Source organism: Ambystoma mexicanum, chromosome 5q, assembly GCF_040938575.1.
Source record: "Ambystoma mexicanum isolate Mex_15411 chromosome 5q, UKY_AmexF1_1, whole genome shotgun sequence".
Taxonomy (NCBI): Eukaryota; Metazoa; Chordata; class Amphibia; order Caudata; family Ambystomatidae; genus Ambystoma; species Ambystoma mexicanum.
The window spans coordinates 772,617,854-772,644,023 of NC_090933.1; positions in this window are offsets into that span (position 1 = coordinate 772,617,854).

Sequence of the window (26,170 nt, forward strand, 5' to 3'; positions counted from 1 at the left end):
CCAGCTGCCAAAAGGAAATGTTGCATTTGTCAAACTTGACACATGCCTGAAAATGCCTGTTATATACTAACGATATGTAGTAACCTGAAGGATGCACAGAGATACTATGTGGGTCGGTTTGTTCACATTGTAGATGCATTGTGTACTAGGCAGTTCTGGCTGTGTTGTTTATCAAGAACCCCAAAATCTCTCCCCTTAGCATCAATCAATTTGTGGTTCATTGTTGACTTTACAAGTGGAGAAATGGAATATGTTAAAACATATTTGTCACATACATATTGCAATTGTAATGTGAATATATGGTTTTATTGAGGCTTTGTGATCCTGCGGTCACATAGTTGAGATCATATGGATGAAATGGTTTGAATGTATACACTTTTTATGAGCACAGTATGTAAAGTTAACTTTGTTACTGTATCACACTTTAATTAAATCCTTGCAAGCTGAGATCACAAAGCCAAAAACTGCAAACAATTGGATGCATTGTGGTTCTGGGTCCAGATTACAGAAACTTTGCACCCAAAGTTTGCCCTATTTTTTAAAACACTTGGACATATTATAAGACTAGTTCACCATGACAAGTGCAGGTTGGCGTGGTATAAGCACCAGGAAAAGAATTGCCATAGTGCAAAAAAGATGCATTTGCAATGTGTTTTTTCACCAGGGCAACGTTTACCCTAGTGTTAATGCCATTCCGTATTAGTACTAGGGCAAACTTTCCCTTTTGCAATCATGGAGTGAAAATGTATCTATTTTGCCCAAGGGCAATTTTTGTCCTGGTGCTTATACCATGACAAAGTGCACTATCATGGTGCAATAGTTTTCTAATATGTCCAAGTGTTTTTAAAAAAAGGGCAAACTTTGTCGTAGTGCTAATACTGTGCAAACTTTGCACTTGCACCAGTGCAACGTTTCTGTAATCTGGCCCTAGGTGTGGAGTATTTTTACATACAGACTCAGTGTTATTTGAGATCCTTTTTGTACCATGCAAGTTCTAGTCCACATGGATTCATTTTTTGTGCTAACTACATACAAGCCTCAGCGAGGGCTCCTCTTAGAGATACAGACTCCGGGTAGGTCGACTCCCAGACAGGCAGACTCCTTGGTTTCTCACTGCACATCTACCTCAGAGCTGCTCTAGAGTCTAGCCCCAGACTGCCATCACCAACAGGCTTGAAGGGGAGACAGCCAGAGATTGACTTCCAAGTAATTGGGATATACACATGGTACATTTCAGTTACCAAGAGGGAAGCCCTAGACAGTTCAATTAGTGCATGCATATATTTTAGAGGGATTCCTCGACCACCGGGTCGAGTACCATGAAAATGGAAGCCAACCCTCCTCGAAGTATTCAACACTGCTAGTGCCTGAATCCTGCCAATGCAGTATGTTTACCTCCATCTTAGGATGTGGGCGCTGTATATGTACACAGTATTAAAGGTATGGCTTTGTCAGCGAAGTGTGCAAGATCTGTATCACAGCAGCTGCGGTTTTAAGACATAATATGATTAACTGCCAGTGAAATACCATTTCCTGAAGGAACACAAGCTTTGCAATGAAAGGTGTGCCCATTAGTTATTTAGCTGAATGTATTCTTTTGGATGCTTTTGATGACAATACCTGGTATGGTGTCCTTGGAACAGCAATACAATGATAGACACACATGTTGTACTTGCCATTTATTTAGTTATAGCGAATGTTTACATAGCAAACATAATTTTTGTAGAACTACTAATTTAACAAAAGGCTTACATTTCTCAGGAGAGGTTGTTTCTGCTCAAAAAAGGCAATGTTATAGACTTTGACAATGGAACTATTTCTCTAGCCATATTTATACGCGTGTAATTAATTTTGAACCTGAAAGCTAATTTGTCAGTGACATGTGGATGAGAAGTAATGGCAAAGCCAACACTCCTGGCTTTTCAAATGTAGAACAATCCACGTTTGTCTTCTTGCTTCTTCTTGTGGTTTCTATAAAGTAAGTGCACCCTCAAAATGTATGAAGCCTGACCTAATGGCTCTACCAATGCGTGTTTAAACTTAGAAGCATTTATTGATGAATATACTTGACACAATGGAATTTGGAAACACTATTTACTTTGCAAGGCCGACACGAGGAGACTGGCTTGAAACAAGCTCGAGGGATTTACCCGGGACTTATGGAAAAAAGACAGAATATGATTGGTCTTTTGTTAACGCCCTATTTGTTTTGAAAAAGGCTCTTGAGTAGCCGAAACACGTGTAAACAAGGAATAAAGGGCCTTTTGTGTTTTTGAAATAACTTAAGTGTGGCGCATTTTTTGAGTGGCAGACCATCTCTTTTTTGTGTTTAACCAAGGAGGTAGGGGATTGGTTCCTCCAACAAATGCCACAAAAGATGCGACACGGCTGAAAAGCCTAAAACAATTGAACCCAGGTCGCCAACAGAAGAGGTTGTACCAACATAGATCCCGACAGAACAATTTGAATTTGGAAAGACCTCTTTCCCTTAAGACTGCATAATATATTTGAGTGTTGATATGTATTGGCTTTAACATATATGCCATCATCTGCATATGTAACTTCTTACTGTATATAAATAGGTAATACCACCATTGCACCATTAGATGTTGTTTGCTACGCACTGATACATTTCACTACAACAATGGAAACCTTAGCAGTTAACAATAACCAGGTGTTCCTCTTCCCCCAGACTCCCCCACGCACACAACATCAGTGACGGCCACCCATCTGCTTCAATTACAACACGTGTTCTCACTCTAGATACCACACCAAGGCATTCTCTATCATTAGCTAGAGAATACATGTGGACGGCTCTCCAGCACTGGAACAAAGCCATGCATATTACAAATGCACTTATTGACATTTAAGGCCAGAGGCATCCTTTCTTTATCATATTACCAAATTTAGCCAAATAACATGCTTGCTACCTAATGTTCATTCCCGGCATTATTGTGTTCTATTGTCCAAGTCTGGCCTAATTATTAAACATTGAAGAAATATAACACAAGAATTCAAGAATAAGATCATGTAATGAGACACTATGATAAGTCAACACATTTTTGGAGGGTTACAGTTGTATTGTACTTCGCACCTTGATGACAATCGTGCAATTGTCTTGTATTCAGCATTGTAAATACACAAATTGCCTTCAATGTATGTCTGCAGAACGCCTCGCATATCAAGTGCCACCTCAGACTTTAGCACTTAGTAAAGAGCAACCATCTTAGATCTTAGTAAAGATGCTCTTTCTCTGAGATTTTTATCGCGATTTTGCACTAAACCAGATATTGCCCTAATCGTATATGTAGCCACCAAAAGATGGCTGGCTATTGTCACACTTTGGATGCTGATAAGCACATGGGAGCGTGTCACTCACCCTCATAATGGGGTCGGAAAGGTGTACACAGTTGCTGATATTTCAGTGTTGCTCTTGACAGACATTGGGCCCAGGTAAGGACCATTCAACTCCTTCAACCCAGTAAATCGCTTTTCCACAGACCATCTTCCCAATTTGTGGTATTACCTGCAATAATGCACACCACACATGCAGTCTAATTGTTGCACTTTCCTTATGTTCACATTCCGGTCTTTTCTAATCTAACATTATTGATACCGCTATTTTGCAGCTTTAAAACACTCAAATTGCCACTTATCAAAGAAGCATGAATCACCACGGGTGCATTTTAGGTGCATAACGTTTTAATGTAGTTGAAGCACATGACCTAACGGTTCTTGTTATCTGACTATTGTTGACTTTAACGAAGTCCCCGCCGATTGCCACGTCATAACAGCATTGACACTTCACTTGAGTTGTTCCAGTTAGAGAATAGAAATCTGATATATGTAACCTTAGTTCTAGCCAGTGTTTTTATGAAGACAGATGTGCCTCATTACGAGTTTGGCAATAATCCAGTGGTAAATTTCTGAAATGACCAGCAAACACATGTACCATTACTGCCACTTGGTCCTGTGGCATTACCATGGGATTTTGAATTTAGTATGGTGCGGTAAAACCCCATTTGGGCCGTGCATAGGATCCTATAGAGATTTTCAACGGTTTATCAAGAGTGATAATACTGAGCAGTGAATCCTCTGACTTTTAGGCGTAAAGTGGAGGATGTACTGTGATTGAAATGCTGGAGGATCATCCTCCACTTTGCCTGCCACCTAAAGTAGCGCGGCTCTTTAATCCAGCAGTAAAGAGGCATTAACAGAATTACTGCCAAATGTATTTTGTATAAAAAATTTAACATTTCCTTTTCCGTGAAGATTTGTCCATTGTTACCTGAGTTTTGGTGATGCTGCAACGAACACTTCTGCGCTCCCCTAACTGCAACCTTGAGCTTTCTAGTTAGAGCTGAGATGATTAGTAACCACGTGACATAAGTGGTAGAGATATGGAGACATATCACAATCAGTAATATCTGCAGTTACTCGCCGGACAGGCAATATGAACACCTGGATCATTTGACATTTTTTTGCTCACCTTTCCATATGACTGCTCATCACCTTGTTTCGTGTATTGTAAGAGGATTCAATTCAACACTACAGCTAAGTCAATGCCTAGTCTGGGATACTGAATGGAAACCCTTATTGATATATCAATGACCTCTGCCTTAATGCTAGTAAGACTGAGATCCTACTCATCGGCACACCCACTCCCTCCTTCCCTGCAGCTCTCTGGCCGGCCTCTCTTGGCCCTCTCCCTGCTCCTACCTGCAAGGCAAAAAACCTCGGGGTCATCTTCGACTCCACACTCTCCTTCTCTCCTCATATATCTGACGTCGCTAAGAAGTCACATTACCAGCTGCACCTCCTCAGAGGTATTCTTCCCTTCCTCTCCTTCCCCCAGAAGCTCACTGTCTCCCGAGCCCTGGTTCTCTCGAAGCTGGACTACTGTAACAGCCTCTATCTTAATCTGCCTGCCTCCACTCTCCGCCCTCTGCAACTCATCCAGAACAGAACTGCGAGACTTGTCCTTGGCCTCAAGCCCAGGGACCGTATCTCTCCAGGACTGAAATCTCTACACTGGCTCCCAGTGGCTGCGAGGATTAAGTTCAAAACCCTCTGCATTGTCCACAAGGCCTTCTGGGGCCTGGGGCCTAAATACCTTCAACTCTCTCTTCCTAAATATCTTCCTTCCCGAGCCCTACGCTCATCCGTCTCCAACTCCCTCAGGGTCAGCCGCTTCTCGAAGCAACGAGCTGGGGGTAGATCTCTCTCCGCGGCAGGGGCCTCCCTCTGGAACAGCCTTCCTGCCTCCCTGAAACTTGAGGAGAACCATCTCCGGTTCCGGAAGCACCTCAAAACCTTCCTCTTCACTTCTGCTTTCTCTCTCCCTCTCCCCTGCTAAATTCTTCACCTAAACTGCACTGATTCTGCAACTGGGCCACTCTCACCGACCTCGGTCCTGGTCCCAGCCACTTTTCACTTGCACTGCCTCCCTGGCAACCCCTGCACTGCGGGACTGTCTCTGTATCCCTACAGCCCCCCTCCCCCCCAGCACTTGTCTGCACTTAACTTGCACTTGCCACCAGCTGGCCCTATTTATTTATTATTTTATTTCTATTCTACTTTTTTGTACTGCACTCCCCCCCTTCCCCTTGCACTTTTTCCCTTCCCTCTACCCCTGCACTTGCGCGGTCTGAATGACACCTGGCCTAGTAGGATCGTTGTCTGTCTTCTCCTTGTTCCCCCTCCCTGCCTCGTCGCGCCTTGAAACACTTGTGTATAGGCGCGTTACAAATGCCATATCATATCATATCATATCATCATATATCTTTATGTCCAGTTCATGAGTTCTGGATGACTACCCCTATATAACACCCCTCTCTTAGAATCCCCCTGCCCCCACTGAGCCAAGAAGTAGTTCTGTTTTGCAAGTTTAAAAGGTTTATTTGAGAAATAAAACAAAATATAGATACCACGCTTTTATAATAAATTAATAATCGATATCGCCCTTATAAATATAATGTTAATCAACAATGGGTAATCTGACACTAGCACACTTCTTTATAATCAATGAGGAGTTAGTATAGGATGGATAAAGTAGCAAAAATACTTTTATAATTTCAAGGGAAAAGCAATGAGGAATACAATGCAGTACAGAAATACTTGATATGATTTTAGCAAAAGATAAGATAATCACTTTTTCTCTGGCAATTCACCCCCCTCCCCTATGCAATGTAAGAAATGGAAGGAGATGGAAGTAACACACACAGTTCTCAGGAATGCAATCAAATACAATACGAAATTCAATTCCCACCCCAGCAAGCTTAGATAAAACCGGTATGAGTTTTAAAACACAGGCCCAAGTGCTTTGAATGTGGTGGCAATGAAGTGAGAAATATGCTGAAAATGCTTTTAATTCCCTTTAGGAGGTTCAGGGTGAGTGAGAGATACTTGGGATGAGCTCAGGCTCACTTTAGCAATGATTCAGGGATGGTTATTAAGAGGCAAACAAATTTTTAGCAGAGGAAAGCAAAAAGCTGCTATCTTTTTACAGGTAAAGAAATCAGGCCAAACCGCAAATTGCGGCAAAATTCGCGAGTGCGTGAATCGTGATTACGGTAAAAGTATAAGTAGGAAGTCGGTTCTAGATTCATTGGAAAGCCTAGATTCTAAGCTTTCAGATGAAAGTTGAATTCCGTTCCTAGCCCAAACGGTTCCAGAGATACGGACGATTAAATAAAGGTAGTTTTTCGGATTTAAAGTAAACTCAAAATGACAGGTGACAGCTTGCAGCTTCAGAATTGACAGGTGACAGTTGTGCAGCTTTACAAATGACAAATGACACGATTTCTAGGAGGCTGTTCTACTTAGGTTAAAATAGTTTGGATTAGATTATTTTAACTAAGAGATTGGTTCTGCACAGTTCTGCTAGGTACTCACAATATAAATTTTAAATAGGCCTCGCCACGGATCTGGTCAGGTTTTGGACTGGGCTCCGATTCTGGTCTCGCCACTTCACAGTGATCTGGGTCAGCTCTCTGGTTCTGCTCACAGCGGCCTGGGTCACTCTGGATCTCTGGTCTGGTCTCTGGGTCTCTCTGCTTTCTCTGGGTACAGCACTGCTTCTGGATCTTTCTGGCGCAGGGTTTCAGGCCAGAATCAACAGCTCAGCCCAGCTGTGGAATAGTTCGCAAATGATTTTAAGGTTGCTGAGGCCTGCTGAGAAGAGTTCTCAGTTTGTGGGTTTAGGCCCTTGCTTTAAGTTCTGAAGTAAAGTTCTGGTCTTTGGAGATTGATGGATTTGAAGTCTGGATCTCTGGATGTGAAGTCGTCGGTCAGCATGCTCCGCAGCAAATGGAATTGAATGAATCTGCCTGTCCCAGCAGTCTCTTTGTATGTGTTTTGAAAATGGGTGTGTGCCTGGGCCTAGCTAAGCCTGCCCCTCTCTACTTGTCATTGGCCAATTCCTCCTCTCTCCCTTGATTGGGGGAAGGAAATGTGAGTCAGAGTGATGCTGTAGGTTTTATGGTCAGAGGAACCTCCCCTTGTCAGTTTGCCCACAAATCTATATTTGATTCAAATACATCCTTCCCAGATATACAAGTTGTTGAAATTACATGTGCACATTATATATTCCTTATGGTCCATGCTTGTCCGCCTCTGATCTTCCTGGGGGCTTGCATTCAAAAATGACAACATTTTGCGCTTTTTAACTGGTTTTGCAATATCGGACATTTACCCAAAATTACACACATGTGCGCAAGGAGTATGGACATTAATTGATGAAGTGTCAGATTTTTAACATGCAGACATTTGGAGTGAGACCCTATTTTCCGCTAGCAACCCCCCAGAATACACCACAGGGTCCTAATGCATCTCAAAATGTTCACAGAAAAATCACAAAAATAATGATATTACTTATATAATTCTGACAAGTCCGCGCTTTGAGTTATCTATCTTTTTAAAATTATGCCCTGGTCAAAAAGGGGTGTGGCTTCCCACATCACAGGGTGGAATAACTGGTTTATCCACTTCCCCCAAGCTCAGCTGCTAGCAGAGGCACTGCCCCTCCCAGTTTCCCCTAAGAGGAAGCCACTTTTACGACGCCCCCAATATAACATTTGCCTGAGTCCAGAACAGGCCTTTGTTCAACTCCCTGTAGTCCCCAGCTGCTCCACCCCTAATCTAATCAACAGGGCCATGTGACCTCAGGATGCAGCCAGACCTGGCAGCCAGGCCTGGGAACACAGCTGTTGATCCAGTATCAACTCCTGTCGGGGGTAGTTGTCAGGCAGAATTCAGTTTCATTAAGCCAGGTTTCAGCTAAATGTCACTTTTTGTTCCCAGTTTAAATCACTTATAATTTTTAAATATACATTAAATAATTACTTCCTTCAAGTCATTTCAGAATATAGTTTTACATTGTATCCACCTCTTAGCAAGTCTTTCCTTGGTCTGGTTTTGTTTCATTTGTTCAGTTTTACACAAAAGTCTGGTGGTTTTAAAACGCCGGCTTTCTGATAGTGGTGAGTACTGGTAATGCAACCATTTTTGGGATTAAGAAAATGAATTCCTCACAAGAAGGTTGTATCTTTAGAGTGGTCTCGTGCCAACTGCGCAGTTCTCATATTCTGGCGTAAATGTGGGCGGCGATAGCTCATCCCCACATCCAGCCAGTCTATTGATTTAGTTTGTTCTGGGATAGAATAATGGGCAGCGGCAGCTCATCCCCACATCTACCCAGTCTATTGATTCAACATGGGTCAAAACCCATGACAAATCCCCCCGCCCGACTGCGCTTTGATTCAAGTCGAGGGGAAGTCGGGTGCAAAGGAGGTTTTGAGCCCTTGCGCTGGTATGTCCCCATTATCTTCTTCCAATCCTGTAGGTGGCACAGTTCAGCATCTTTTCCTCCCTCCAGTCGATCAATCAGTTCTCCTTGCTGGTCCTGATGGGAGGATTGGGCGGTACCCCGGGCCCCCTGGGTCTCTGCTCCCAGTCTCCGGATTGTCCTCCTTGGCCAGTCTCCAGGTTTTCTTTCTCCTAAAACGACAAAGGGAAAGCGGCAATACCTATTCGTAGACATTTTTCCATCACTACTAATGGTGTGGCAGACGGTGGGCAGTCATAATGTCGACAGTCAAAATGTCGACAGTCAAAATTTCGAAAAATAAATGTCGAAAAAAATAATGTCGACAAACAATAATGTCGACATTTTTTCGATATTTTTTCGAAATTTTGTATTTATTGTATGAATAAATAAATAAATATATATAACTAAGATATGTTGAGTATGAGGGGTGGGGGGTGTGGGGGGGTGGCAGGGGGTCTTGGGTGAGAGGGGTTGGGGGACATCCCCATAGTAAATGATACTCTTTTTATTTATTTAATTATTGAATAAATAAATAAATATATAATTACTATGTTGTGAGAATGAGGGTGAGAGGGTGGTTGGGGGGCGCGTGGGGGGGTGTCAGGGGGGTGTTGGGTGAGGGGGGGTTGGGGCGACCCCCCCTATAGTAAATGATACTCTTTTTGGTTATTTATTTATTGAAAAAATTAATAAATAAATAAATATATAATTAGAATGTGTTGAGTATGAGGGGTGGGAGGGTGGTGGTGGGGGGTGTGGAGGGTGTGGCAGGGGGGTGTTGGGTGAGGTGTTGATAGTTCAAAGTGACATTTTTTTGTCGACATTTTTTTTTCTAAAAAATGACTTTTTACATTATAAGTATAGGATGTCGACATTTTTGTTTTCGAAAAAAAATTTTCGACATTTTTGTTTGTCGACATTTTTTTTTCGACATTATGACTATAAACCGTGGCAGACATATACATTTTATACTTTAACATACCTAACATTTTACTTTTGAGATACAAGTTATCATTTAAAGACAGTGGCTTACAAGAGTATAATATTTTAGAGACTATGGGCCTCATTCCGAGTACGGCGCTAACCAATGGCGCTATTAACGCCTTGGTTGACGCCGTACCCGGACCGGCAGCGCCTTGGTGGTTGGCGGAATTACCGCCCCATTCCAAGGTTGGCGGGGCGGTAATTCCCCAATCCCCATTTACCCTTCCCCATTCCCATTCTTGCCCCATAGGGCATAATGGGAGTGGGGAAGGCGTCAATTACGCCACCGTAAATTACGGTGGCGTAATTAACATCAAGGTCCCTTAGCGCCATGGTATTTAACGCCTGCTAAAAGCAGGTGTTAAAAGCACCATGGCGCAAAGGGAACTCGGAGTATGGCGGTAAGGGATTACCGCCACCGCTCTCGTTAGCGGTGGCCGCTATCCCTTACCGCCATACTCGGAATGAGGCCCTATATGTGGGATATTTTAGGGTTGGAACTGAATTAATCTGGAGCGGTCCCCTCTGGTATTGCAGAGGACTCCTCCAGTTGCTGCAAAGTGTGCCTGGGATGGCAACACTTTAGCTGGTTAATATGGACCCACTTGTCTTCCCCTTCCGCCAGACTGCCTTTGGGGATGCAGATCTTATAGGCAACAGGGGAGATCTTGTCTATAATTTCAAACGGTCCCTTCCATGTAGGCAAGAATTTTCGCTGTTTGGCCTGGTTCCTTTGGAAATTGTATAGATAGACCCGATCACCCACCTTATATTCCTTTCGGGTAGTTTTTAAATCATAGTGGTTCTTCATGCTCTCGGCTGATCTTTCTAGATTCCGCTGAGCATAGGCAAAAGCATGCTGAAGGTGTTTCCTTAAATTCTCCACATACTCATGAGTTGTGGAGGCACTTATCAATGTTTGCTCTTGGGTTCTGTAGAGCAAATGCTGGGGAAGCACCATCTTGCGTCCAGTCATCAACTCAAATGGTGACATTTTGGTTGCAGATGAAGGGGTAGATCTGATGGCCATTAGGACCAGAGGTAATCGGATACCCCAACTTGGCCCAGAATCTGCCACAAACTTTTTTAAGATGCTCAAAATGGTTCGGTTATATCTCTCCACTGCTCCAGAAGAAGATGGCCTGTAAGCAATGTGTAGCTTCCTTTTAACCCCCAGTATCTCCCACATCTTTGTCATTACTTCACTGGTGAAGTGGCTACCCCTGTCTGACTCAATCCTTTGAGGTAGACCAAAACGGGAAAAGATGTGGTTAATCATCAGGGCAGCTGCTGTTTCTGCCTTGCAGTTTGGGGCTGGGAGACATTCCACCCACTTGGTGAACAAGCATGTAACGGTCAACATGTACTTGTTTCCTCTAGACGAGCGAATCACAGGGCCTACAAAGTCGATTTGCAAATCTGACCATGGCAGTGTCATCCCCCTCTTTTGGAGAGGCGCACGGTGTGTGGGGGATGATGGCTGAAATTGTGCACACACAAGACACCCCTTCAAGTATTGGTCGATGTCCTGCCCCATGTGTGGCCAGTATGCAACCTCTCTTAAGATTTCCAGTGTTGTGTGAAACCCCCTATGACCGGCGGTGGCCGCATCATGGGCGTGACTTAACATCAGGCTTCGGAATGAGGTAGGAACCACCCACTGATCGTGGCCAGCTTTGGATTTCCTTACCAGCAAACCGTCTTGGATTCGGAACATTTATGGACATTTCATCAACACTCTTAGGTCCTCTTTCCCAATGTAATCGGTATCCGTCAGGGGACAGTTCTCAGGGTCCTCAAGGTATTGGTAAAACTTACCAATAATTGGATCCCCCTTCTGAGCTGTAATTAAATCAGCATCAGGGGTCTCCTTACTCCATTGTGCAGTTGAAAGATCATTGTGAGCATTTGTCTGGGACCTAGTGATAGCGGTGACCTGGATTTCCCCCAACAGGGACTCTATTTCGATTAGATCCCCTTGGATGGCCCCGGTTTTGGCCAGCTGAGCAGCTAAGTCATTTCCAGTTTTGTCTGGTCCCTCTACTTTGGAATGACCCTTGATCTTCTTCCAGTAGATGTTCATCCCATTCGAGGTGACCAGATCATCAATGTTTTGGATTAACTTCCCATGTTTCAAGGGTTTGTTATTAGCACATAACATGCCTCTGGTTTTCCAATTAACCAGGTGCTCCACGAACCCGTTCCGTACATAATCCGAATCTGTGATTATGACCAGTTCGTGGAGTTGATGCTGGACAGCAGTGAGGATGGCCTGATGCACAGCCATCAATTCTGCCACCTGACTACTTCGGGGACCAATTTTGTATCCAGCGGAGGGTTCTGGGAACTCCTTCACCCATGCATTCCCTACGCCAGCCACCAGTTCTTTCTCCCCGTCGTTGTCAACATGGTAAGAGCATCCATCCACATAGACAGTGGGCATTCCCTCACACTTGTCTTCTTCAAAGACTTTGTGTGGGGAATTAAGGTATGCCTCCACGTTGTCATTGATTTTTAGACTTTCGTCCTCGAGACAGTTTTCTCTGGCACAATCATGCAAGTCAGCCAGACCTTGCGCGAGGGGACTCTTCTTGTTTTGGCCATATCTGACCTCCACAGGAAAGCCTTGCATTGACAGAATCCAGGAAGTAATTCGGGAATTACTCACATTTCCGGCCCGGATTCTGTCACTTTGGAGATATTGCAGAGGCTGGTGTGGAGTCTCCACTATGATGTGCTCCCCCTGGATAAACGGGTGGTAATTCTTCAATGCCCACACCGTTGCCAGGAGTGCCTTCTCACAATCGTTGAATTCTTCCTCCACAGAGGATAAAGTTTTGCTCGCATAGGAGATTACTTTATTGACCTTGTCATGCTTTTGGTATAATACTGCTGTCAAGCACGTATTAGAGAACCCCGTCTCCAGGAAGAACTCCTTGTTTCTGACAGGGTAAGCTAGGCAAGGCGCTTGTGAGAGGCTTCTTTTGAGTTGTCTTACTGCCTCGGCTTGTTCTGGACCCCATTCCCACTTGACCCCCCCTGCCAGGAGATGAATCAGGGGTCTAGTGATCTCTGCGTAGCCCTCAATGGACTTTCTGCTGTAATTAGTCAGTCCAAGGAGGCTCCTTAGTTCCCGCAGAGTTGTGGGGTCTTTCAGTTTCTGGAGTGCTTCCACTTTCTTTTCTTGGGGAGAGAGACCCTGAGGAGTAATCTCATGCCCCAAGAAATTAACACGGGTTCTACACCACTGTGCTTTCTGAAAGGAATGTTTTGCTCCGGCGGCCCTCAACTGTGTCAGACATAACGGATCTCCGCTATGTGTTCCTCCACAGATGAACTTTTGATGAGGACATCATCTACATAAGCCAGGTTACCCCTCGCACCGAGGTCGGGCATGGCCTTATGTAGGTAAATGTTGAATTCATTGCCGGAGTTGAGGTATCCGAAGGGAGTCCGGGTCCATGTGTACTGCTGGCCCCCAAAGGTAAAAGCCAGTTTGTATTGGTCCTCCCTACTGACAGGCACGGTCCAGTATCCATTGGTCAGGTCTATTGCTGTGAATACCTGTGACCCCTGAATCTGGGCCAGCCCTTGGTCAATGTAGGGCAGAGGCCATCGGGAAGTATGGACCCGTTTGTTGAGCTCCCTAAGGTCGGCGCAGAGTCTCCACTGGCCGTTTGGCTTCAATATTCACCGGATTATTGAAAGTGCTGTGGACTGGACAGATTATTCCCCGGGACTCTAGGTTCCTAATTATTTTAGTAAGGGACTCCATGGATGCGAGAGGCAAGCGATATTGCTTCACAAACACTGGAGTCATTCCAGGGTCCGTGGGAATTGTTGTGGTGTGGATGTCGGTGCGACCACAGTCATATGAGTCTACCGCAAAGAGATCTTGGAAATCCAAGAAAACTTTTGCTTCTGTTCCAGAGTCACACAGGCATCAGCTAGGTTGACTCTCTCTTCCACCATCTGCCTGAAGCCTGGAAAGACTTCTGGTTTGGCTATCTCAGCGGCCTCCTCCAGCTGGATGGAGAAGTCCCTGGTCAGAGTGCTGATTTGGACTGGAGGCTTCAGGTGGGAAAGGCAGCCCTCATGGACCTGGAAAATCACCTCATCCCTCCTGAAGTCACAAGTCACATCTTCCTTACCGTAAGGGCAAGAAGTGTACACCAGGAAGTTCCCCCCATGTCGGGTGAAGATCCTGTCTGGTGTTGTTTTGTCATCACTGTCACTGTCAAAACAGTCCTTGGGGATTGGTCCTCACAGTTAATTTCCTAAATCAATGGAGAAATGTCGGTCATAAATCGCCATTCCAATAATGGTGCCTGCGGCTAGAGTAATACTCTTTAAGTCGCTCTTATCCACCTCTATTGGAATGGTGTCATGTTCTATGTTGACTAATGGTGTTGGGTTTATCCCTAACCCTTGCTGTTGGAGAGAAGCATTTAGATGTATGTAAGCATCAGGGTTTTTCAATTTTTGTCCTCTTTTCATTTTCACTTCCAGGGAGAATTGTCGGGTCCTTTCTGGGATGGGGACTTCCTCTTTGATCTGAATTTCAACGGCATAAGGTAGCAATTGAGCTGACCTAAATGCTTTTTCTGGATCATCAAAGCCCATGGGATTATCCGCTAATCGGGACCAAGCTTTGAAGTTTATTAGGTCCAAACTAATGGCAAAGTGATTGAGAATGTCACTGCCTAAGTAAAAGGCGGCAGTGACGTCTCGCACGACCCAACAATTATGGACTATGCTCTTGTTGCCAATGGAGATTTTGAGCATACACCTGCTTGGCAGGAGATGTTTGGAATTAGGTGCTTCCAGGTCCATTTCCCATTTGTCTATCAATTTGAATGTGGGAATGGCTGGATCTTTTGGGAGTTGGCGGAACATCTCTTCGCTGATGAAGCTCTTACCATTGTTCACACACACTCGAGCGAGAACAGAGTCCTTCCCATCATTTAACTGAACAGGGATGAACAACTTCTCTCCAATTTGCTGAATATCAGCCAGGCTCTGAGCTGATTTCACATCTTTCTGGACTATAGGAGTGGGAGTGTCTGATTGTGGATTAGTAAAGAATTTCAGAGTGTTTCCTTCCAGTGTGGAATACCACCTTAAACTGGAAGGAAGGGTGATTTTCAGAAATAGAGAGGACCCCCCATCACCAGTCTGTTGTCCTACTGCTATTACTGTCACGTCTGGAATTTGGTTGTTCTGGAAGTGAAATTCTACTTGGTCAGATTTTTGTTCAACCATGTGGCAGGTGCCGTTTAAACTAACATGGTTGACACTCTGTTTTAATTTTATTGGTCGGCTAGTCTGGGTCCAGAGGACCTTGTTTACACAATCTATTAGGGGTGACAACCTTCTCAAGAGGTCATTCCCTAGTAAACAAGGGGTGCCCTCTGGAGTCACTACTATGACCGGGTGTTTTACCTTGTGTCGCCCAATTTTAATGTCCAAGTCTGCAGTCCCCTCAACGGGAATTTCCTTCCCGTCAAAGTTCTGCAGTTGTCCAGGAAGAGAGGTGAGAGGAATTCGGTAATTCTCCCCCCTTCCTGCATTTAGTTCATCAAAGGCCCTTTTGGACAGAAGGGTAGCTTGGGATCCAGTGTCCACCAGTGCCAAAATTGTACCCTGCCCCTGTACTTGTACCGGGGCATAGTATCTTACCTCCTTCTCCTCAAGGGGGCACAGATAATGCACATTTTTGGACAACTGGTGGGCTAACTTTCTGGTTTTGGACATTGCTAGCGAAGAGATTTGGGCAGAATTCTGTGGAGAGCCTTGGGAATCTGAAAGAAAAAGTTGGCAACTGGAGATCAGAGCCATTGTGGGTTCTCCTGGTTCTGGTTCTGGGCGCCACCCCCCCCTTTTTGGAGGCAGTCACCAGGATGGGTTTGAACCAGGGGATTTCAGTATTTTGGGTTCTGGGATGAGATGATGGGCGGCGGTAGCTCAGTCTCCACATCTCCCCAGTCTGGATTGGAATCCCTTGGGACCCATTTTTCCTTGGGAGGAGTTCCCCCATCTCTGAAGGAGAAGATCCTTTTCCCAGGATCTTCTGAGGATCCCTCTCCCTCAAATTGGAAGACCTGTACCTCCTCCACAAAGTGGGTCTGTTTGGGTCCTTTGTTCTCCTACCCCCCTCTGCTCCTTGGGAGGCAGGCTTTCAGGGGCAGGAGATTTTGTTTCTGGTTCCTTGTTTTCCAGGGGCTGTTTACAAGTTGGGAAGGAAGCTTCCTCCAAGGCTTTACACCCCCCTTCCCCTTGTGCCTCCTACCTGGAAACCGGTGGGTTATCGGGGTGCTGCCCCGTCATTGTTCTAGAGCACCAGGTCCAGAGTTTGGGGCATTCTGCGGTGGCATGCTCATCTGATGGTTCTGTTGAGCCCTCAGTATGTGATCCAGATCTCGTGCCATATTTTGGACCTGGCGCTCAAGTTGTGAAACCCGCTCAGGCTGATACGGGGCTCTATTTTCTCCCCTGGGCTGATCCCAGGAAGGGTAGCTATCCCTTCTCTGGTAGTACCCCTGGTTGGGAAGATTTTAGTACCCCTCCACCCTTGGCCTCCCCTCTCCCGGATTAGGTTGTCGGGGCTCAGGGAATTGGGGAAAGAAGAATGGATGGTTTTGGGGTTGGAAATTGGGTGGATACCTGGGAAAACAGTTCTGCCCAGGATTTGGAGAATTTCTGCCCTCCTGTGGGAAGTTGGGAGGGAAGTTCCCTGGGTTAGGTGCTTGGCTGGATCCCCCCCTGGGCTGGAGGGGTCCACACATAACCCAGGATTGGTCGGTTTCCCTTGTAGCGGGGACTTACATAGTCAGGGAAGCGGGGGACCCCGTTTGTGGGACTACCTCCTCGACTCCCTGTCTGTGACTGGCCCGAGGGCCTTCTGGGCTGCGAATTATTTGGTGCAGGCAGGTTTTTAGGCCCCCCCATCTCCATATCTAAAACGGGGGCAACCTTTACCTCTGCCACCTTGGCAGCAGCAGGGGTGCTGTTGGTTTTGGGGTTTTTCGGCACATTATTTTTATTTTCGATGGGCTTCTGCACCTCATAGATCCGTGTAGCCTGTTCAATGACCCAGTCTAAAGATCTTTTCTCATGAAAATCTCTCACGAGCTGGGTCATTATGTATTTGGGTAAGGCATGGAAAAACGTATTGATAAATTCTCTGCTATCCGTGCGCACCCTTCTGGTGGTCTGCGCAAAAGCACGCTTTAATTCTTGCACAAACTCTTGTGGGGCCTGATCCTCCCCACATTGCAACTTGTAGGCTGCCTTGCGAGCCTCTTGAGGATTTCTGTGCACAGAAAAATGTTTCAAGATGGCCGCCCTGTATGTGGACCACCTTGAATGATTTTGATCCTCCAGCCCCGCAAAGAAACTGGAGTATTCTGGTGAGAAGGTCCACTTTACATATTGAATACAGCTTTGGCTGTCCTTCAAATGGAAAGTCTCCATCATTTGCTCATAGAGCACCAAGTGTTCCCAAACAGAATACTTGGCGTTCTTATGATAAGGCGTGATGACACTCCTTATTGCCTTTATTTGTTTCAATGGGTCCTTAAGCAAGGCCCTTTTTGCCTTATTGGCCTTTTTGGTTCGGGTAACCCTGGTCCATTCATCCTCCGACTCAGAAGCGCTGCTCCCAGAGGTGCCCGTCTGATCTTCCAGGTTTTCCCGGATTCTGCAAGCCTGGGAATTGCTGGCAGAATGTGGGGACCTGGTCTCCTGTGTCCTGTAATGCTCAGGGGAGTCTTCAGACCCCTCATTGCTGCCAGGATTTTATGGGTACCCCCCCCCCACTGACCTAACTGGGCAGAGGTTTTCAGGATGCCCTTAATGGGCCTACTCTCCTGGGGTTCCCCACTAAATTGCACTGTGCTTGGGTGCCCATACCCGGATGCCCGCCCATCCATTCCTGGGAGGTACTGGCCTATGAGCCCCATACTTCTAGCTGGATTGTAATCTGCCATCCCCATGACCCTGGGCTCATGTGCGCGAGGGGACATGGGGGTGGCAGAGTCCAGGGACTGAGAGAGATGAAGGCCTCTGGTACTAGGGCTCCTGAGGTTATGCTCAGGAGTTTCTCTTTCCCAGCGAACCTCATCTCTATCCGCCCCTGCTTCCTGTTGCAATGCAAGAGCCTGCGCTTTCAGTTCCTCAGTTAAGGCCTTACTAGACTGTATCAGTCTCTCCTGCATCGCTACCTGTTGCTGGAGCCTATCATTGTGCTGACAGAGAGCCTCATTTTCTCTCTGTGCCTCCTGATTGGTCCTGGAGTACTGGGCCAGTCTCTGCTGCAGGAGGGTTACCTCCTGAGCTGTGTCCCTATTGGCCTGCTCCTTTCTTTCCAGAGCATCTTCCACCCTCCTGGTGTGCTCTAACAAGTTCTGGTGTTCTTTCTGGAGGTCACCCAGTCCCTGGAGGGCCAGGTGATTTTCTTCCATTTTCCTTTTTAAGTGGCAGACTTCCTGGCCTAAGGTATCCCTTTCCTGACTAAGAGCCTGCATCTGTGCCACCAGGTCGTCCCTTTGCCTTTGGAAGGCACCAGCTTTCTGGCGCTCCTGGTCAAACTCTGCCTGGGTATCCAGGTCTTTCAAAATCAGTTTATTGCTCTCTGCCTTCTCCCTATCTAGGTGGCTTTGCAGGGTGACTACCTGCTCGGCACATGCCCTATTGAAATCTAATTGTTGCTCCAGCTTTTTCTGGCTCTGCAGTAGAGAGTCCAAACCTTCTTGGTACTCCTTCTGCAAGGCCAGAAATCTGGTATCCTGGTCCGCCTTTTCCTGTTGCAGCACATCCATATCCTCCTTTATTTTAGTGATGTACTGTCTGCTGTCCTTTTCTGACTCCTGGCTCCCGAGCAGCCTCTGCTCAGAAGAGTCCAGATCAGATTGGGCCTTCTCTAACGCCATCTGTTGCCTATTTGCCAGATCTTGGCCTTCAGCACATTTGTCCTGCATGGCTCCCATATATAGATACAAATATGCTGCTATCCTGGCAATCTTATTATGTTCATCTTTGGCGTTAGGGTCCATATATAGTTCACTCAGGGCCACATGTAGGGGACCCTGATCTCCCCATATATCTGACCCTGTTTCAGTGACCTGTTGCGTGATTGCCTGCAACCAGACCGTTTGGTCCCGATGAGTCCACTCACCTCTAACAAATAGCTTATGTAAGAAGTGCTCTCTTGCTATTTTCATATCTACCAAGGTCGTCATTCTGGAATTTGAGTTCCTTCATGACTTACAGAAGTTTGTATTTTATTTTTCAAAACAGACCGTTTCCTTAGAGCATTCCTTTGAGGAGTGCTTTACAGCATAACACAGCGTGGTGATCTGACCGGATGTATGTATCTTGTCAGTTAGCACACTGTATTAATCTGCACAAGTGATAGGTCTAATCCGGAATCCCCGGCTAGGAGCCCCCAATTTGTAAGAGGATTCAATTCAACACTACAACTAAGTCAATGCCTAGTCTGGGATACTGAATGGAAACCCTTATTGATATATCTTTATGTCCAGTTCATGAGTTCTGGATGACTACCCCTATATAACACCCCTCTCTTAGAATCCCCCTGACCCCACTGAGCCAAGAAGTAGTTCTGTTTTGCAAGTTTAAACGGTTTATTTGAGAAATAAAACAAAATATAGATACCACGCTTTTATAATAAATTAATAATCGATATCGCCCTTATAAATATAATGTTAATCAACAATGGGTAATCTGACACTAGCACACTTCTTTATAATCAATGAGGAGTTAGTATAGGATGGATAAAGTAGCAAAAATACTTTTATGATTTCAAGGGAAAAGCAATGAGGAATAAAATGCAGTACAGAAATACTTGATATGATTTTAGCAAAAGATAAGATAATCACTTTTTCTCTGGCAATTCACCCCCCTCCACTATGCAATGTAAGAAATGGAAGGAGATGGAAGTAACACACACAGTTCTCAGGAATGCAATCAAATACAATACGAAATTCAATTCCCACCCCAGCAAGCTTAGAGAAAACCGGTATGAGTTTTAAAACACAGGCCCAAGTGCTTTGAATGTGGTGGCAATGAAGTGAGAAATATGCTGAAAATGCTTTTAATTCCCTTTAGGAGGTTCAGGGTGAGTGAGAGATACTTGGGATGAGCTCAGGCTCACTTTAGCAATGATTCAGGGATGGTTATTAAGAGGCAAACAAATTTTAAGCAGAGGAAAGCAAAAAGCTGCTATCTTTTTACAGGTAAAGAAATCAGGCCAAATCGCAAATCGGGGCAAAATTTGCGAGTGCGTGAATCGTGATTACGGCAAAAGTATAAGGAGTAGGAAGTCGGTTCTAGGTTCGTTGGAAAGCCTATATTCTAAGCTTTCAGATGAAAGTTGAATAGCCCAAACGGTTCCAGAGATACGGACAATGAAATAAAGGTAGTTTTTCGGATTTAAAGTAAACTCAAAATGACAGGTGACAGCTTGCAGCTTCAGAATTGACAGGTGACAGTTGTGCAGCTTTACAAATGACAAATGACACGATTTCTAGGAGGCTGTTCTACTTAGGTTAAAATAGTTTGGATTAGATTATTTTAACTAAGAGATTGGTTTTGCACAGTTCTGCTAGGCACTCACAATATAAATTTGAAATAGGCCTCGCCACGGATCTGGTCAGGGTTTGGACTGGACTCCGGTTCTGGTCTCGGCACTTCACAGTGATCTGGGTCAGCTCTCTGGTTCTGCTCACAGCGGTCTGGGTCACTCTGGATCTCTGGTCTGGTCTCTGGGTCTCTCTGCTTTCTCTGGGTACAGCACTGCTTCTGGATCTTTCTGGCGCAGGGTTTCAGGCCAGAATCAACAGCTCAGCCCGGCTGTGGAATAGTTCGCAAATGATTTTAAGGTTGCTGAGGCATGCTGAGAAGAGTTCTCAGTTTGTGGGTTTAGGCCCTTGCTTTAAGTTCTGAAGTAAAGTTCTGGTCTTTGGAGATTGATGGATTTGAAGTCTGGATCTCTGGATGTGAAGTCGTCGGTCAGCATGCTCTGCAGCAAATGGAATTGAATGAATCTACCTGTCCCAGCAGTCTCTTTGTATGTGTTTTGAAAATGGGTGTGTGCCTGGGCCTAGCTAAGCCTGCCCCTCTCTACTTGTCATTGGCCAATTCCTCCTCTCTCCCTTGATTGGGGGAAGGAAATGTGAGTCAGAGTGATGCTGTAGGTTTTATGGTCAGAGGAACCTCCACTTGTCAGTTTGCCCACAAATCTATATTTGATTCAAATACATCCTTCCCAGATATACAATTTGTTGAAATTACATGTGCACATTATATATTCCTTATGGTCCATGCTTGTCCGCCTCTGATCTTCCTGGGGGCTTGCATTAAAAAATGACAACATTTTGCGCTTTTTAACTGGTTTTGCAATATCGGACATTTACCCAAAATTAAACACGTGTGCGCAAGGAGTATGGACATTAAGTGATGAAGTGTCAGATTTTTAACATGCAGACATTTGGAGTGGGACCCTATTTTCCGCTAGCAACCCCCCAGAATACACCACAGGGTCCTAACGCATCTCAAAATGTTCACAGAAAAATCACAAAAATAATGATATTACCTATATAATTCTGACAAGTCCGCACTTTGAGTTATCTATCTTTTTAAAATTATGCCCTGGTCAAAAAGGGGTGTGGCTTCCCACATCACAGGGTGGAATAACTGGTTTATCCACTTCCCCCAAGCTCAGCTGCTAGCAGAGGCACTGCCCCTCCCAGTTTCCCCTAAGAGGAAGACACTTTTACGACGCCCCCAATATAACATTTGCCTGAGTCCAGGACAGTCCTTTGTTCAACTCCCTGTAGTCCCCAGCTGCTCCACCCCTAATCTAATCAACAGGGCCATGTGACCTCAGGATGCAGCCTGGCCTGGCAGCCAGGCCTGGGAACACAGCTGTTGATCCAGTATCAACTCCTGTCGGGGGTAGTTGTCAGGCGGAATTCAGTTTCATTAAGCCAGGTTTCAGCTAAATGTCACTTTTTGTTCCCAGTTTAAATCACTTACAATTTTTACATATACATTAAATAATTACTTCCTTCAAGTCATTTCAGAATATAGTTTTACATTGTATCCACCTCTTAGCAAGTCTTTCCTTGGTCTAGTTTTGTTTCATTTGTTCAGTTTTACACAAAAGTCTGGTGGTTTTAAAAAGCCGGCTTTCTGATAGTGGTGAGTACTGGTAATGCAACCATTTTTGGGATTAAGAAAATTAATTCCCCACAAGAAGGTTGTATCTTTGGAGTGGTCTCGTGCCAACTGCGCAGTTCTCCTATTCTGGCGTGAATGTGGGCGGCGATAGCTCATCCCCACATCCACCCAGTCTATTGATTTAGTTTGTTCTGGGATAGAATAATGGGCGGCGACAGCTCATCCCCACATCTACCCAGTCTATTGATTCAACATGGGTCAAAACCCTTGACAGTATTGAGTAGTATTTTGGACAAGGAATGAGCCTTTTATCACTATTAATTTACAAACACCTATGTTTGCCTGGACTAGTTTTTAATATTTGAGTAAAACCACAGCCATCCTCGTATCGCCTTATGCCCTGGCACTTGGCTTACTGTTTAAATGTTAGCCTTCAAGAAGCTCTAAAGGCAGGAAGCCCATGTCGCTGAAGGACTAATGGGCACTACACAATAAATATGTGTTTTGAGTACACCGACTAGGACATCCTTTGTATTTGGACATGTCTTCCCATGTCCTGCAGGACACAGAATCAAGGGAACATCTGTGATGATGTTGATGATATCAGTATTTTGCATTGAAACCGATGGCAAGGAATTATCGCCAGTGACGAATAGCGCCCTTGGTAACTACCGCCTGATCACTGGTGGTGCTGTTAACCAAACCACCGGTGGAACTCACATCACTGTGCATTCTCTGCAGCACCACAAATTCTACGCGTTTTGCAAATCAGCAGTGAAATATTACTGGCAAACATCAACCGCACCTTTCTGGGGTTGGACTCCCACGAAAAAAAGACCCACAATGAGAAGTGTGCTTCGTGACAACTCCTAACACGCAATGAACGTGGCACGTGCTGCTAATGGATTACCAATTTTAAATACCCGACCAGATATTATCTTACAGTCAGTGTTAATAATTACAATGTTAATGTGTCATATTTTCTATGATGAGGATTAATGGCAGCGATGTATTTAGTATTGGTGGTAGGTCTAATAGTGATAGTTAATTGGCAGTAAACAACAGTAGTAGATTTCTCAGGATTTGGTCCTTGTCTAACTGGCAGTATTGTAACAATGTGCCACTTACCACAAACAGCAGTATTACCTTCTTCAATAAAGCCCACTGCTGTGCAGTGCGCACACACATGTACCTCCTCATCTCTGGCAACGAAGGCCATTGTGCCCCTCAATTGCCTCAAGCTAAAACACCTCCTGCACAAAAAACTCCCTCTCATCACGCTCACCCCTACCCATCTCCAATAAAGTGAGAAATGTGAACTTTGTTTGTAATGCCGGCCTGGACATAAGCACCAAAACTAGAACAGTCGTGGAATCCTGTTTTTTTTTCTTTCTCCAATTTAAGACCATAAAGACATCACTGCTTTCTTCTCAATGAGCAGCACTTGTCAGCTGTCGGTCCTTAGTCAATTCCACTTTGGCCAAGACCCAGCTGACCCAACCACAAGACTCCAAAGGGGTCGAAAACGCTGTTGCAACTCATCTTTGGACTCAGAAAAACTAGATTCCAGTCAAAGAAAAGCACTCCTTCAAGTGGCATGGCCTAGCTTTTAAATGCCAGCATGGCAGTGTGCCCAAATATTTTGGCAATGGGATCCAAAATCCCCCCCCCCCCACTCATCCCAAGCGTCCCTGACTGCACACACATCAGCGGGGGATATTTCTCCCCCCCGCCCCCTCGGAAAACGTTGAACCTTTGCCCCTCCAAATCTGACACACAACATCCGTGTTCCACTTTGGGAAACTCTTGAAAATGTGGCTGTTAAACTAAGCACTTCTGTTGTCCTTCAGTTTGCAGCCCTCTCCCCCTAAATTCTCCTACATCTCCTTCGATTTCTCAATCTCGCTCTCTTCCTGTCATCTCGCACATCCTATATTTTCCCTCTGTCTATTCACGTTCCTCTCTCCTGCCTCCTATCTTTCGCCCTCCCCACCTCGTGTCTAGCCAGAATGGTAAGCACCCCCATTGTGTCACTACTTTCATGATATTGTATGCTACCCTCTTTGTTGAGTCTGGCTACGATGGCCCTTTTACAGCGAATATTTTACAATTGTTCACCACCTTTGGCAGATACATTTTACCAGAAATCATTTTTATTTATTTGTATGTAATTATTCATATTACAAATGCGATGACTCTGTAAATGAGCGTTTTTTTAATGCTTAATGTCTTGATAAAACCACTATCTGAGATTGTTCTATTGGATCAATGTGTGCCTTCTCCGGAGCATGTCAGTTACTTTATTTTAAATGTCTGTGTGCTGCATATGTTTTGTATTTTTTTTTAATTTGTATTGAAATGGTGGATTACCCAATAAACAGTATTCGACTTGATCGTGAGAGTTTGGGAAATGTGCCTGCCTGCATGCTTGTATATATCTATATTAATTGTCAATCATATACTTTAGATCACTCTAGTTAAGGCAACTCTCATTTAGGCAAAGATATGTGTGGCACCTCTAGGCCAGAGGGCAAATACATCTTCAGAGTTGGTAAAATACTTAATTGCACTTCAACCTTTTAGCCACTAGATGGTAATGCTTACACACTTTTAAAACCGCAGCACTACATGTATTGTCCCTGGGATTTCTTAAACAGCGACACTGACTTCACAAAGGAAAAGTAATGGGCAGTCATATTAACTATAAGGAGACATTTCAAATGTAATCTCCTTCACGTCTGAGAAGCTAATGACATTTCCTCAGCTATTCGTGTAAGTGTTCTTGGGGAACAGAGCCAGGAAGTCTAGCTCTCAGAATGAGTTGGTCCCTGTGTGCGTTATCGTACATTGATTGATTGATTGATATTTAATTTCTATCGCGCTCATACACAAGTGTTTCAGAGCGCGACCAGGCAGGGAAAGGGAACAGGGGAGAACAAAAAGAACGATTTTACTAGGCCCAGTGACATTGAGAACGTGCAAGTGCAGGGTAGAGGGAGAAGGGGGAGAAGTGCATGGAAGGGGGATCAAAAGGAGAGTGCGGAGCGAGAAGGGAAAAAAAACTAAAATAATAATAAAATAATAAATAAAAAGGCAACAAACAATGGAAGTGCAGCCAGCAAGTGGCAAGTGCTGGGTTTATGGCAGCAGGCCGGGTAGGTCTGAAAGTGCAGGAAGAAAAGGGGAGGGCTGTATGGGTACAGATACAGACCCCAGTGCAAGGGGTGGCCCGAAGGCAGTGCGTGACGGTGGCAAGATAAACAGGTACCTGAGCCCAGAGGACAGAGGGTGGCCAGGTGCATGGTGATGAGGGAGAGTAGAATCAACAGGGGAGAGGGGAGGAGAAGACAGAAGAGGAAGGTTTTGAGGTGCTTCCGGAACCAGAGATGGTTCTCCTCAAGTTTTAGAGTGGCAGGGAGGCTGTGCCAGAGGGAGGCACCCGCCGAAGACAGAGATCTACCTCCCCTGAGGGAGTTAGAGGTAGAGGAGCAGAGTGCTCGAGATGGGAGGTATTTGCAGAGGGATAGCTGAAGGTGTGTTGGACCCAGGCCCCAGAAAGCCTTGTGGACAATGGAGAGGGTTTTGAATGTAATCCTTGCATCCACTGGGAGCCAATAGAGAGATTTCCGAGCTGGAGAGATACGATCCCAGGGCTTGAGGCCAAGGACAAGTCTTGCAGTCCTGTTCTGGATAAGTTGTAAAGGGCGGAGAGTATAGGCAGGTAGATTAAGAAAGAGGCTGTTGCAATAGTCCAGCTTAGAGAGAACCAGAGCTTGGGAGACTGTGAGCTTCTGGGGGAATGAGAGGAAAGGAAGAGTACCTCTGAGGAGGTGCAGTAGGAGGTTTGACTTTTTTGATACATCAGCGATGTGGGCAGAGAAGGAGAGTGTGGAATCAAAGGTGACAGCAAGGTTCTTGGCCTCGCAGGTGACGATAGGAGGAGTCATAAATGACTCTTCTGAGTTGCAGAGCTAACAGTTTTGGCTTTTGTGTAAGAATGGGCTAAACATTTGCCAGGCATTGCCATAACAGTACTATATGGTCATAAGATGTCAACAGCTGGAAAATTGTGTGATTACCTGGGCATATAATAGCAGCACCTGGCAAAAGCATAATATTTATTTATTTATGTATTTATATATACAGGAGGAACAAATG